Here is a 15,934-nt window from a genome sequence, read left to right as displayed (position 1 = left end):
CGTGTCTAGTACACAAATCCAAACGCTCGTGCAGGTCCATCCGAACATCGGACGAAAACTTCAAAAAGTTATATTACAGGTCGAAGAAACTTGTCAAACTAAGTATAGAATCAATCTTTAGGGTGTTGTTATCATAAATCTTCAATAAAGTTCCAACCGGAGAATTCCTTTGTGTGTAGAGAAGCCATGGAACGCAGGTCGCTATCATGTGAATTGCGTGTGACCAGCCTTTGGCTCTCTGCCAGAGACCTGGCTCATTCAGCTCCCATTCAGCCCCACAACACAGTAGAAGCCTCATTCAAGTTTCTAAAGACGGTTGACATCTAGTGGAAGCCATAGGAAGTGCAACTTCATCCATATCCCACGATGAATTCAATAGGGGCTGGGTTGAAAAATCGACAAACCTGATTTCTCACTTCCCGTTTGGATTTCTTCTCAGGTTTTTGCCTGCCGTATGAGTTCTGTTATACTCTCAGACATCATTCAAACTGTTTTAGAAACTGAAGAGTGTTTTCTACACAATACTAATATTAATATGCATACATTAGCAACTGGTACTGAGGAGCAGGCTGTTTACTCTGGGCACCTTTCATCCAAGCGACTCAATACTGCCCCTGCAGCCATAAGAAGTTTTTTAATTCTTTTTTTAAAAAAAGATCACTTTTATTTAAATCTTGTTCCTGTAGTGTTTGTAAACACGCTGGTAAATTGATTAATAACCATATCCAGATTAAAGGCACTGGTTACAGTGAGAAGCTTCCTTTTGAGTGCACAGCTTATTCAGGTCCCCAAGAAAGGAGACCTCGGTTTACGTCACATACACTGTCAAGCATTTCACACATTATTTAGATACAGACTGTTAGCACTTGGTGTCCAATAGCAACATCCAAAAAGAAAAGGCTTTAGATGTGCCAAGTGAACCTGCAACCACAACACTTCAATAACACTCAAAATAAGATATTCTCTAAGCATTACAGGGATATGGCTCTGAATAGACACAGCAACACCTCCCCTATAAGCATCTCTGTCTCTTCTATAGATGTTATATCCTTGTGTTGCTACTTCTGTATCATCAAATTACATGGAATTTTGTTATCAATTTTCATACATTTAAATGATTCTAATCAGTCTGCAACCCAGAGTTGGTAAAGTTCTGGTTTAAATGAAAAAGACAGAATTCCCAGTTTAGAAAAGTAAAATCAATGTTTATTCACGAGAGCGCTTCAGTTCATATACAAAGACATTCATTTTATACCATTCTCCTTACATATACACACACACACACTAACATTAGGAGAGCTATCTTCTCCAGAATTCTCACCACGGTTTGACAGTTCCATTCCCCCCAGATTAGGGAAATCTGGAGGGGTACTCCCTGTCCTATCATACTTTTCTCAGAGTTCTAGCCAAGTCGGTTCAAACACAGTTTAATTGTTCTCTGTGTCTTCTTTAGGCACAAACATACATTTCTCTCTTCCCCAGATATTTTCATTATTCCTTATTAAAGGTTCATAACCTTTAATCCCTAATGGTTACATTTCCGGGTAGAATTATTTAATCATTATCTTTAACCTTATAAAGTCTTTTGCAATGAAATTAATCATTTAAGTGGGTCCCTGGGGCTGGGTACTATGACAGGAGAGGGTTGAAGACGTCTCTGGGGCTGGTACTATGACAGGAGAGGGTTGAAGACGTCTCTGGGGCTGGTACTATGACAGGAGAGGGTTGAAGACGTCTCTGGGGCTGGTACTATGACAGGAGAGGGTTGAAGACGTCTCTAGGGCCTATTCTCTACTACATAAACTATATTGTGAGTAAGTCAGAGTGAGGAGAGAGGAGAGCTTTGCCTACACAGACATGGTGTTGTGCAGTCACCATAGGTGTCAAGAACCAGAGCATATAGCATAACATGAGCATAACATGTGGATGAGATTCTCTTGGCTATGTCTCCCAGGCTGGCTTCAGGAAATTCAGATTAGCATGTGTAACGGAGTCGATTTCTGTACATCTGACAAGCCAAAGCATTCACGAGTCCTGGCACCTGTACTTCAAGGTCTCAGGAAGTAGACATCACTGCTCGATGCTAACTTAACCAAAATCGCTACATATGCAAATGATGGTAAGTAAAAATTGTCTCTTGTTCTCTCTTACTCTGCCCCTCTTCTTTCTCCAGTAATATAAAGTGCTGTTGACTCTTTCACCGTGTGCTTAACCTTCTCTTTGTACCTCCCGCTCTTCTCTCCTCCACAGCTGCTCTGAATAGCTGAATTATTCTCTTTGATGAAGAGCAACCCAATGGCACCAGAGTGACAGTACAGGGAGAATGAGAAAGACAGAATGTGTAGAGAGAACTATTTGGAGTGAAAAAAGTGGGTTTACTTCATTACACTACCATATCCACCTGCTGGTCATTGGCATGCCACAAGACTGCTTATTTTTTTCTCTCTCTCTCCCTCCCCCTCTACACACAGAGACAGTCAATGTGGCTGCCATGGCCTTTGGCCTGGTGTGCTGCAGGTATATGCTGGGGGTGAGTCACTTCTCTCCGTGCATGTGTTATATAAGCCCTGCTCTGACGTCGTGACAATGCTCCAAGCCCCAGGAAGTAAGGTTGACGCACAATCCGAGGAGAGAAACGGAAGCAGCCTGTGTGAATAGGATCATCTCTGGCCCAAGACTAAAAATCACACGGTCACGACCGGCTGACACAGCATTAACCAGTGTGTGCGTGTGTGTGAGCCTGACATTTTCTTGGTCAGGACAAACCTCCTGACACTACCAACTATGACACATTGTCACACACCAACACCAAATAAAAGATATGTTCTTTTAGAAAATGGAAGCCAAAACAACCCATCGCTAGGCAACAGAAGTGTTTCTATTTTCCCAAACAGGCAGAATGATGTCACTCCTTCCACACAAAACACCAACATTCAACAGGCATCTGCTTGTGCGTAGCCATGTATTTGTTTGGCCCTGGTAATCTTGTTAGGACCCCAGCCACCCTTAAGCCATCCATCTCATAAATAAAACAGTTTCATAGTGCACCCTCTGTGTTTGTGCGTGCGTGCATGTGTGAGAGAGAATCAACACTGCGGCATACTGCAGTATTGGTGGGTACTACTAGAGGGGAGAAGGGGTTCTTTGATACTAACCCATTGAGACCAATCCAGAGGAAATGTGATACGTGATAAATCAGTAACTGCTTTAACCAATGGCACACTATGAACTCGGATGATGATCAATTACACACAGAAGGCATATTATATGAATTGATTGACAGGTGGTGTTAAATAGCACATCACAGCTCAAGGTTTCCTCTAGCTAGAGCGATGCCGAGATGGGTGATTGGGTAGTTCAGTCAGAACTTCTCAGTGGCCTAAGAGACACATTCTAAACCGGAGCCTTGCTAGTAACTCATTGTTACGCAGCACGCAACATGTGATCAAGTTATTTATTGAACTAGGTAAGTCTAGTAAGAACAAATTCTTATTTACAATGACGGCCTACCAGGGAACAGTGGGTTAACTGCCTTGTTTAAGGGCAGAATGACAGATTTTTACCTTGTCAGCTGGGGACTTGATCCAGTGAAATATACCGGCTGGAGCGCGTGCTACGGGTGGGTGCTGCTATGGTGACCAGTGAGCTGAGATAAGGCAGGGCTTTACCTAGCAAAGACTTATAGATTACCTGGAGCCAGTGGGTTTGGCGACGAATATGAAGCCAGGGCCAGCCAACGAGAGCATACAGGTCGCAGTGGTGGGTAGTATATGGGGCTTTGTGACAAAATGATGGCACTGTGATAGACTGCATCCAGTTTGCTGAGCAGAGTGTTGGAGGCTATTTTGTAAATGACATCGCCAAAGTCAAGGATCAGCAGGATAGTCAGTTTTACAAGGGTGTGATTGGCAGCATGAGTGAAGGATTCTTTGTTGCGATTGGAGATGTTTAATATGAGTCTGGAAGGAGAGTTTACAGTCTAACCAGACACCTAGGTATTTGTTGTTGTCCACATATTCTAAGTCAGAACCGCCCAGAGTAGTGATGCTGGACGGGCAGGCAGGTGCGGGCAGCGATCGGTTGAAGAGTATGCATTTAGTTTAACTTGCAATTAAGAGCAGTTGGAGGCCACGGAAGGAGAGTTGTCTGCATAGAGGTGGATCAGAGAATCAATAGCAGCAAGAGTGACATCATTGATGTATACAGAGAAAAGAGTCGGCCTGAGAATTGAACACTTTGGCACCCCCACAGAGACTGCCAGAGGTCTGGACAACAGGCCCTCCGATTTGACACACTGAACTCTTTCTGAGAAGTAGTTGGCGAACTAGGCGAGGCAGTCATTTGAGAAACCAAGGCTGTTGAGTCTGCCGATAAGAATGTGGTGATTGACAGAGTCGAAAGCCTTGGCCAGGTCGATGAATACAGCTGCACAATACTGTCTTTTATCGATGGCGGTTATGATATTGTTTAGGACCTTAAGCGTGGCTGAGGTGCATGACCAGCTCGGAAACCAGATTCCATAGTGGAGAAGGTACAAAATGGTTGGTGATCTGTTTGTTAACTTGGCTTTCAAAGACCCTAGGCAGGGCAGGATAGATAGGTCTGTAACAGTTTGACCGCAGCAGCTTTCCAATCTTTGGGAATCTCAGACGATATGAAAGAGGTTCAACAGGCTAGTAATAAGGTTTGCAACAATTGCAGCGGATCATTTTAGAAAGAGGGTCCAGATTGTCTGGCCCGGCTGATTTGTAGAGGTCCAGATTTTGCAGCTCTTTCAGAACATTGGCTATATGGATTTGGGTGAAGGAGAAATGGTTGAGGCAAGTTGCTGTGGGGGGTGCAGGGCTGTTAACCGGGGTAGGGGTAGCCAGGTGGAAAGCATGGCCAGCCGTAGAAAAATGCTTATTGAAATTGTAATAATAATAATAATAATATATGCCATTTAGCAGACGCTTTTATCCAAAGCGACTTACAGTCATGTGTGCATACATTCTACGTATGGGTGAGCGTCTGCTAAATGACTTAAATGTAAATGTAAATGTCAATTATCGTGGATTTATCAGTGGAGACAGTGTTTCCTAGCCTCAGTGCAGTGGGCAGCTGGAAAGGTGCTTTTATTCTCCATGGACTTTACAGTGTCCCAGAACTTTTTGGAGTTTGTGCTACAGAATGTAAATTTCTGTTTGAAAAAGCTAGCCTTACCTTTCCTTAACTGCCTGTGTATATTGGTTCCTAACTTCCCTGAAAAGTTTAATATCGCAGGGGCTATTCAATGCTAATGAAGTACGCCACAGGTTGTGCTTTGCAAGTGTGCATTTGATTAGCTAATTAAGTAACCAGTTAACCACATAGTTATCTAGCTAACTTCTTCCAAAATCAATCATCGCAAGGGAACATCAGAGAATCCCCTCCTGGATCAAGAGCCTTGCTGTCTAATATTTGTTTCGTGTGTACAGAAAACTGTGAGTTGCATTTTTTTTTAAACTTGTATAACTTTGAGATGGGTTGTCTGTCCTGCAAACACTTTAGATCAGAGACTATTAAAATGTCCACAATGCACTCATTAGCATTCTATATGGGGTTTTAAATGTGCTTGTTAGCATTGCTAACTTTCGGATCACATAAACTCACCGGGGTTTGAAAATAATCACCCCTTGTATTCAGAGCCGGTATTACCATATATCCCGGTATGACAATCTAGATACCGCCCAAACTACTTCTCTCTCCCATCACACTCTCTCCACAATGGCAGTCCAGCTCCATGAGGGTTTAACCTCTCCTCAGAACACCCTGGCAATCTGGGTTATCTGAACATGACTGAAGCCAGGAGGCAGAGAGGGAATCACGGCGTCATGCTACTGCTGGCAACATGCCTGCTTTCTGTGACCGGCTGCTTTAGCCTTGCACTAACATATGACTGCTGCGCCTGCCGCCTCTGGGGGCGTAACACTGTTACCCCAAGTTGACAGGGACTTTGACAACTTTCACAGAATGGAAGTGTCAATGAGTTGTCAGCGAGAGTGCACAAGTAGTAGGGAATTAAATGATGCCTTTGTATTTAATTATCAACTCGTACACAGGCTAAAACTAGGACAGCATGCAAACACACACAGAGAATCCCACCACCCACTGTATTTCCAGTGACCAGATAGCAAGCTAAGGGAATCCAAAACTTGATGCAGTGATATTACTGAACTGCTTCGGTCAGATGTGTGTGTTTGTTTCAGACGAGGTCATGAACTGAGGTCTGTACCGCTCTCGTTCTCTCACTCAGAGGGGTGTTGGGTTTCACCCCTCGCCCCAAAGTGCCAATTTTCACCAGGGTAATTTGAAGCCAGCCATGCAGACTGGGAGATGGCGCGGGAGTGCCATCCACCCTTAATTACTCTTTAACGAGAACTTCTCTGAGGGTTCTTTTGTCTGTCTGGGGAGAGAGGGTAAAGTGAGGAAGGGGAGAAAGAGGCAGTGTGGCAGTGGTGTGAACTCCTTGTCCCAAAAGAAATCCTGCCCCCTGGTCCCAGCCCCCTCCTGGTCCCAGCTCCCCCCCACCCCTCCTGGTCCCAGCTCCCTCCTGGTCCCAGCTCCCCCCACCCCACCCCCACCTGGTCCCAGCTCCCAGCCCCCCCCCAGCTCCCCCACCCCACCTGGTCCCAGCTCCCACCCCCTCCTGGTCCCAGCTCCTGGTCCCAGCTCCCTCCTGGTCCCAGCTCCCCCCACCCCACCTCCCAGCTCCCCACCACCCCTCCTGGTCCCACCCCCATTAAAATATGAGTCTTTTAAAAGGGCCTGTTTTAAGGGCCTTACAGAACCATATGGGGCTGGGGTCAGGGCTTGTGGATGGGGAGTGGATGGTCCATGAAAGAGACATACCAATGTACCAGTGCCATCTCCCCTTCCCCTCTATCTGTCTCCCTCTCTGTCCGTATCTGCAGCCCAGAACAGGATTAGGCTGGGTGCCCAGTGGTGACACTAGTCTGTTGGAGCTGACAGACTGTTGGTTCAGTTGTTGGCTGCAAGCGGAGTAAGGACCTGAGAGAGAGGGTGGAGAGAGGGAAGGGAGGATGGGAGCGTTGAGACAGAAGTGAGATAAAAGGCTTAAAATTAGTGAGAAGGAGAACGAGAGTGAGTGATGAAAAATGGGAGAGCTGGTACACCGTGTAATGAAATGGAGAAGGAAAAGGCTGTAGAATCATCTCTGATGAAAGAGGGCAGAAATAGAAGGGTCAGCCAGAGGACAAAGTCTCCTTGGACTGTCTGTACCTGATAACTCTTAAAAAGAGTGCCAAGCTGGAAGGGACGTTTTTGATGATTATGTACCGTGTGCCTAAAATGACATGCATCTCTTCAACATTTGCTCTCACTATAAGTAGGATTGCAATGTGTATGCGGAGACATATGTGGCTCTCCCCCCATAAAGATGGTCTGTTCTCATCAATACGATTTCAATAGGTTTCCTACGGAGGATTGACAGTCTCATTTAAAACAGATTCACATTCAAGTCAACATCCTCTGATGTGTGAACCTCCAACCATCTTTGTGGTACCATTTTAAATGTCCGTTTTATTCCCACTTTAGCACTTATCAGCCAAAACATGACTGTATTCAAGAGGAAGTTGTGTCTCAACCGATGGAGGTCACACCTCATGATGTCAAATAGGGTTTAAGGTACAACATATGCATTGACCTTTAAGATAAAACAATTACATTTTTTTTTCTATTAACATTTTATTTTATTTTTATTTTAACGTTTGACAACCCTGTTTGTCCGCTTTTAAATTATATCTCAACTGTTTATAATTTCCAGGGGTGAAGACATGAAAGTCTCATGGTATGGTGGGTTGTGCTAAATAGGTTCACTTTTATCTATTGAATGTTCTGGTATTCAGGTCCATAAAGTCACTTTCTGAGCACTTCTACAACAGGCAAATACGTATGGAAGGTTTTGTTCAAATCGAAAAGGGGTGCAGTCAAAAAGTGATTGAATTCAAATTGATTTACCCTGTAACTGCTGCCACGATTAACGGCTGTCCGGTTCCTGATTACAACACGATTAGAGGGAGAATAACAATGAGCTAACCTTTGGACCTACCATCCCTCATTACATAATATTATCTCCAACCATCTGGGTCTGTGTCCATCTAGTCCTCTATTGGGCAGATTAACATTTTGCAGTAGGAGAAAGAGCAGAGAGTTTAGGACCAGCTACTGTGCTACCAAATCAGTGGTGTTGTGAATGGGTGGTTTTACAACATGGCTTCTTTTCTCAAACAAGCACAACAGATGAGTAATGATGACGTCTTGGTGATTCTGGGTCAGTTTTACAGGTCACAGTGGAAGTCACTATTTATTGTGTAGCGTAGCTATAAATGTGGATGATTACACATGTTCTAGTTCTACAGGATGGCCAGTCAGAAAATTGTCAAACGTATAACATATGATAAAACAATATGTTTGAGTGGAATGAGAAACCACTAAATATCAAGGGATGGGCTATGGGCTTGCAAGGCTCCACCAAGTCTTCAACACTATAATTATAGCCTTTTTAGGGAGACATTCAAGTCTATTTAGGTCAGTGTTCCAAAGAGAACAAGAAACTGTTATAGATATACAGATCTTAAACACTGACATGGAGAGAGAATCTGTTATAGATATACAGATCTGAAACACAGATCAAGACAGAGAAACGTATATAGAGAGATCTGAAACACAGATATGAAGAGAGAGGAACTGTTAGATATATACAGTGGGGACAACAAGTATTTGATAACCTGCAAAATCGGCAGTGTTTCCTACTTACAACGCATGTAGAGGTCTGTAATTTTTATCATAGGTACACTTCAACTGTGAGAGATGGAATCTAAACAAAAATCCAGAAAATCACATTGTATGATTTTAAGTAATTTAAGTAATTGGTTTGACTGCCCATTACTGCTTATGACTTAATAATCATCAGTTATTCACATTGCTGATGACTATTTCATTCCAAGTCATCACCTCCTCTCTAGAGTCATCACCTCCTCTCTAGTCATCACCTCCTCTCTAGAGTCATCACCTCCTCTCTACAGAGTCATCACCTCCTCTCTACAGAGTCATCACCTCCTCTCTACAGAGTCATCACCTCCTCTCTACAGAGTCATCACCTCCTCTCTACAGAGTCATCACCTCCTCTCTACAGAGTCATCACCTCCTCTCTACAGAGTCATCACCTCCTCTCTACAGAGTCATCACCTCCTCTCTACAGAGTCATCACCTCCTCTCTACAGAGTCATCACCTCCTCTCTACAGAGTCATCACCTCCTCTCTACAGAGTCATCACCTCCTCTCTACAGAGTCATCACCTCCTCTCTACAGAGTCATCACCTCCTCTCTACAGAGTCATCACCTCCTCTCTACAGAGCTGCTGCCTATGCTGTCTGACAATACCACTATTTTAGTAGTTCCTCAAAGTAAATAAGGCATACTTTTGTGACTGCTTAATACCAACTATAAATCACTTAGATCATGTATTATCAGGCTCACAAAGCAACTGCTTCCCATTCCTCTCAATCATGTGTTCTCTTCTCTAGTGTCTGCACAGCACAGACAATCCCTGGTTTTCAGATAACTTGGCAGAATGAATTAGAAATACATCTCTTGGGCTCAAGCTAGACATACAAATGATCCGGTTGACTGGGCCTCCTTCAGAGCGCTAAGAAACAAATGCACAGGATTGATCAGGAAGTCCAAATCAGATTACTATTTAAATGCAGTCACAGAGAACCTAAACAATCCTACCAAGTTCTGGAAGCGAATCAAATCAGTGTCAGGTTCTAATGTATCCTCTGGCCTTCCTGACCATTAACAATGGATTCTAATGTATCCTCTGGCCTTCCTGACCATTAACAATGGATTCTAATGTATCCTCTGGCCTTCCTGACCATTAACAATGGATTCTAATGTATCCTCTGGCCTTCCTGACCATTAACAATGGATTCTAATGTATCCTCTGGCCTTCCTGACCATTAACAATGGATTCTAATGTATCCTCTGGCCTTCCTGACCATTAACAATGGATTCTAATGTATCCTCTGGCCTTCAACGATGGATTCTAATGTATCCTCTGGCCTTCCTGACCATTAACAATGGATTCTAATGTATCCTCTGGCCTTCCTGACCATTAACAATGGATTCTAATGTATCCTCTGGCCTTCAACGATGGATTCTAATGTATCATCTGGCCTTCCTGACCATTAACAATGGATTCTAATGTATCCTCTGGCCTTCCTGACCATTAACAATGGATTCTAATGTATCCTCTGGCCTTCCTGACCATTAACAATGGATTCTAATGTATCCTCTGGCCTTCAACGATGGATTCTAATGTATCCTCTGGCCTTCAACGATGGATTCTAATGTATCCTCTGGCCTTCCTGACCATTAACAATGGATTCTAATGTATCCTCTGGCCTTCCTGACCATTAACAATGGATTCTAATGTATCCTCTGGCCTTCAACGATGGATTCTAATGTATCCTCTGGCCTTCAACAATGGATTCTAATGTATCCTCTGGCCTTCAACAATGGATTCTAATGTATCCTCTGGCCTTCAACAATGGATTCTAATGTATCCTCTGGCCTTCAACAATGGATTCTAATGTATCCTCTGGCCTTCCTGACCATTAACAATGGATTCTAATGTATCCTCTGGCCTTCCTGACCATTAACAATGGATTCTAATGTATCCTCTGGCCTTGAACGATGGATTCTAATGTATCCTCTGGCCTTCAACGATGGATTCTAATGTATCCTCTGGCCTTCAACGATGGATTCTAATGTATCCTCTGGCCTTCAACGATGGATTCTAATGTATCCTCTGGCCTTCAACGATGGATTCTAATGTATCCTCTGGCCTTCAACGATGGATTCTAATGTATCCTCTGGCCTTCAACGATGGATTCTAATGTATCCTCTGGCCTTCAACGATGGATTCTAATGTATCCTCTGGCCTTCTTGGCCATTAACAATGGATTCTAATGTATCCTCTGGCCTTCCTGACCATTAACAATGGATTCTAATGTATCCTCTGGCCTTCCTGACCATTAATGATGGATTCTAATGTCTCCTCTGGCCTTCTTGGCCATTAACAATGGATTCTAATGTATCCTCTGGCCTTCCTGACCATTAACAATGGATTCTAATGTATCCTCTGGCCTTCAACGATGGATTCTAATGTCTCCTCTGACCTTCCTGACCATTAACAATGGAATCTAATGAGGTGAAGGATAAAGCCAATATTGTAGGGTTTTTTAACAAGCACTTCATATCTGCTGGTTCAGTTGTTGATAATGGTGGGGCCCAGGACTCTAAAGTAAGCTCTGTTACAGTCAACTATGATATAGTCCCGCATGTCAACCATTTTAACCTTGAGCCTGTTCTGTTTCTTATACTGAGGTCAATAAAGGCAATAGACACTAAAAAGTCTGCAGGTCCAGACAACCTGGATCCCTACCTCTTAAAGATAGCAGCTGGTATTATTACTGAACCTATGGCTCACATTTTCAACTTGAGTCTCTCAATTCCATACCCAACATTTGGAAATCAGCTTCTCTTCCCACTGCTAAAGGGTGGAGAACCCTCAGATGCTAATAACTAACTATAGTCCTCCCTCTAAACGCTCTATCCTGGCCAAAATCTATTAATCCCTAGTGAACTCACAATTAAAAAACTTAATTGAAAAGAACATACTGAGCACGGTTCAGTCTGGCTTTAGATCGGGGCACAGCACCACAACTGCAGCTATGGCAGTGGCAAATGACATCAATAATGCACTTGATAAAAATCAACATTGTGCTGCTCTGTTTGTGGATTTATCAAAGACCTTTGATTCAGTTGACCATGAATTGTTGCTAGCGACAGACTCTGAAACATTGGTCTCAGTGAAGGGGCAGTAAATTGGTTTAGAAACAATCTTTCTGACAGAGCACAATATGTATATACAGACAATCACAAGTCTAGCTGTCTAGAGATTAATAGAGGTGTGCCTCAGGGTTCCATTTTAGCTCCTGTGTTGTTCTCAATTTGTATTAATGATTTGGGAAATGGGATGCAACCAGCAAAGTTCATATATATGCAGATGATACAGTCATGTATTAATGTGCTCCTTCTCTGGTTCAGGCTGTTGAAGAGCTCCACACTGCTTTTCAGTCACTGCAGGCCTCCCTTTATGGTCTAAATTCATGACCTTTACCAGAGCTAGAACTCTGCCAAAGGTTAGCATTGTCACATATGGTGGCTTATCCATTGAAAAAGTGTTATCCTACAAATACCTAGGTATTTGGTTGGATGACAAGTTGTCATTTAAAGTTCATGTGGATAATCTTGTGACAAAGCTTAAATTGAAATTGTATTTTCGTAATAAGGCTTGCTTCCCGCTTATGACTAGAAAGAAGCTTGTTCAGGCCACTTTTCTCTCTGTAATTGATTATGGTGACTTGTTGTATATGCATGCAGACTCCTCTGTCTTACAGAGACTGAACTCTGTTTATCATGCATCCTAGCGCTTTATTACAAATGCCAAGTCACTCACCCACCATTGCACCTTGTACCGAATGGTAGGTTGGACCTCACTTTATATGCGCAGAAAGATACATTTGTATGCGTTCATCTACAAAGCCCTTTCGGGTAAACTCCCTCTTTACCTCTGTAGTCTGGTCTCCTTCACCACCAGCAGTTACCATACCCGGTGTGCTAGGTGGTTGCTACTTAAAGTCCCCAGGACATTCACAGTATTAGGCAAGACTACCTTCTCTTCTTGTGCATCAAAGGCATGGAGTAGTCTACAATCCATGCTTCATCTAGATATGTTAGTGCCACTGAATTCATTTAAAATATTGATAGAAATCTTACAGAGGAGTGTAAATACTTTTTTTTAGGCTGGATCATGTTGTGTTGTATGTTTTAATGATGTAATGTATTGATTGTTGCTACCTTCTTGGCCAGGTCTCCCTTGAAAAAGAGACTCTGTGTCTCAGTGTGCTTTTCCTGGTTAAATAAAGGTTAAATAAAAATAAAAAGGTTAAATCATTTGGAGGCTGGACACTGATCACCAGTCAGATTTAGTCTATTTGAACAGACATTTGAAGATGTGAAGATCACGTAAGGATATTTATTGAAATCAGTTAATTTTATATACGGATCCATAAATGATCAGATAATGACTACAGATATTATACATTTCCGAAAGTGGATTCATTCATGCCTAAGTATAAAGGCAGCATGTTGAAACATACGTATTTGTAGAATATTTTGATATCGCAATAGGGTAAGTGGGTGCACGCGCGTCAGGCGCTTGTCTTGAAGGGAGCTCATCCCAGATAGCTCCCTGGACTCATAAGGTAGCAGGGAGATTTCTAAGGTCCGGATTGGATGCATGTAGAAACTGTTCCATTATGGAGAATATCCAAGCTCCATATGAAATTAAGAACATGCGTATTCGGATAAATATAGCTATATAGATATTAACCCTTTTCCCCCAGTGCATTTTATGTTAAATCAATGACAGCAAGGTACATTTTATTTATTTTTTTACCTTTATTTTACTAGGCAAGTCAGTTAAGAACAAATTCTTATTTTCAATGACGGCCTAGGAACAGTGGGTTAACTGCCTGTTCAGGGGCAGAACGACAGATTTGTACCTTGTCAGCTCGGGGATTCGAACTTGCAACCTTTCGGTTACTGGTCCAACGCTCTAACCACTAGGCTACTATTGTTACCCAGAAATGATTTGATATCGAGGTAAAAATACAGCTGCATTGGACCTTTAACAACAAGCCTACAGAGAATGCCAAAACCTGCATTTTACATACCTGTCATTGCAACGGCAGCCAACCATGTCCCGTAAAAACTGGGTTGCCATGGTGACCTACCTCTCAGAGGGGTGTGGCCCAAAACTACACCTGACCCACTGTCCCGCTGACTGTCCCAGATACAGAACCTTCATCCGCATCACATAAAACTGATCTGATAAGGACAAAAAAAAGCTGATATGCTAAATTTCCATATGAGTCTGTTAATCAGTGGAACAGTTTCATATTGCTGTCCACAGCACAGAGCTAAGTGTTAGTTCTGCCATTTATGTGACATTTGCAGCACCGGTAAAAAAAAAAAATGGGATTAATTCCTGACTGTAAAGTACAATATCTCTCAATGGTACCACTTCACACCTCTGAAAGCCTGATGGAATAACATACTGTGGAGTAACCACTGCTGTGGAGTGGTGGTGTGAGTGAGTTCATTTGCATAAAGGTCAGCCTTAGGCTGAGTGATGGTTTCTAAACAGTAGCCTAGTAGACAAAAGAGCGGTGGATTATAAATTATATTTCTTTAGTTGTTTCTGTCATTGCTCTTTTGTCTGGACTGTGTTTGAAAGAAGTTCATTAACCATTCTTCCAGACTGCACTACAGGTTACTACTGTATGTAAATCTGTTGGCTATCGTAGCCTACAATGTGAAGCTCCTTTCTTTCTGACAACAAAATATAATTTTCCTTAATGTGTGATAAAGGTTTGCAATGAAGATGGTTTAATTGTCTAAGCAAAATGTTCATACCAACGGATATGAGATGTGTGCGGGAATCTAGGTTTTGATTGGATTGTAAGACCAATTGTGGGAAAAGGTTATTGGCTACGGGATAACATTTAGCAGTTCTCCACTTGATGAAACCTGAAAACCACAAATAGACAAAACTGAAAGTAAGAGGAACCCTTAAAGAAAAACAGCCTACAATGCAAACCAGACAATATTTGGTTTCAAACAGTCCAAGCACAAGAGATTCATTTGTATGAGTCGAATGTGACATTTACACGATATACTCTACTAGCATATTGCAGCCTACTTCTAATAATAAGTGCATTATTTCATGTAAAAAAATACATTCCCGTTAACCATATTTAAACAATCCTGTAAAAACGCACATATAGCCTAACAACTGTACCGCCAGTGTGTGGACACGACGAAACAGTGACTGAAAGAATCAGAAAGTGACGTTTAGTTTAGTGTTCTGACAAAAATATCCATGAATATATTTTCCACGTCTAGGCCTTGTACCAAACGATAAATAGGCTTGTGTATAATGTTTATAACCACTGACTTGTCATGGTTCGCAATGCTACATTTGTGAAAATAAAATGCAGCGACTATAGGCTATAGTTCACGCCACAAACATCACCCGGGGCGACCACACCAACTTTACGCTCAGTTAATTATTTTCTTACCTTTGTGTTCACTCCAACGAGAACCGGGACTGACGAAGCACACACACTCGAACAAGAACGAAAATAAACCGTTTCCACAAACCAGTCGAGTCGTAAGCAAAAGCGCAAAATAATTAATTCACGTACTTTCTTTGATTTCTCAAAACAATTCCTTTCACGTAGCTGCCTCCACCTCAATTCACTCGACCTAGTGACGTCACCGCTGCCAAACCAGGCTTACAGGGGGGGTGTTGCGTTCATGGCTAGATGGGACACTTAAAACTTGTGTCTAAATATATATATATATAAAACAAAATACATTTTTAAATACAGTACCAGTCAAAAGGTTGGACACAACTACTCATTCCAGGGTTTTTCTGTATTTTTATTATTTTCTTCATTGTAGAATAATAGTAAAGACATCAAAACTATGAAATAACACATATTGAATCATGTAGTAACCAAAAAAGTGTTAAACAAATCAAAATATATTTTATTTATTTTATTTCAAATAGCCACCTTTTGCCTTGATGACAGCTTTGCACACTCTTGGCATTCTCTCAACCATCTTCATGAGGTAGTCACCTGGAATGCATTTCAATTAACAGGAATGCATTTCAATTAACAGGTGTTAACTGGCGATGACAGAGAGGGCTGCCGTGCTTTTATCTCTTAGGAAACTTGGCACTATTTAGTTTTTTTTA

General features: G+C 42.3%; 1 protein-coding gene across 1 annotated transcript in view; it reads right to left on the bottom strand.

Annotated features, from left to right (window-relative positions):
- The window catches only part of nck2a (NCK adaptor protein 2a), a 51,080-nt gene extending 35,604 nt beyond the window's left edge, over positions 1–15,476 (bottom strand). The window contains exon 1 of the mRNA XM_046363742.1: positions 15,252–15,476. The gene's annotated coding sequence lies outside the window, so the exon portion shown is untranslated. The remainder of the gene's footprint in view (positions 1–15,251) is intronic.
- Between the last annotated feature and the right edge of the window lie 458 nt (positions 15,477–15,934).

Source organism: Oncorhynchus gorbuscha, linkage group LG09 (assembly GCF_021184085.1).
Source record: "Oncorhynchus gorbuscha isolate QuinsamMale2020 ecotype Even-year linkage group LG09, OgorEven_v1.0, whole genome shotgun sequence".
Taxonomy (NCBI): Eukaryota; Metazoa; Chordata; class Actinopteri; order Salmoniformes; family Salmonidae; genus Oncorhynchus; species Oncorhynchus gorbuscha.
Note: the sequence above shows the minus strand (reverse complement) of the source record. Positions and strands in the feature narration are given on the sequence as shown.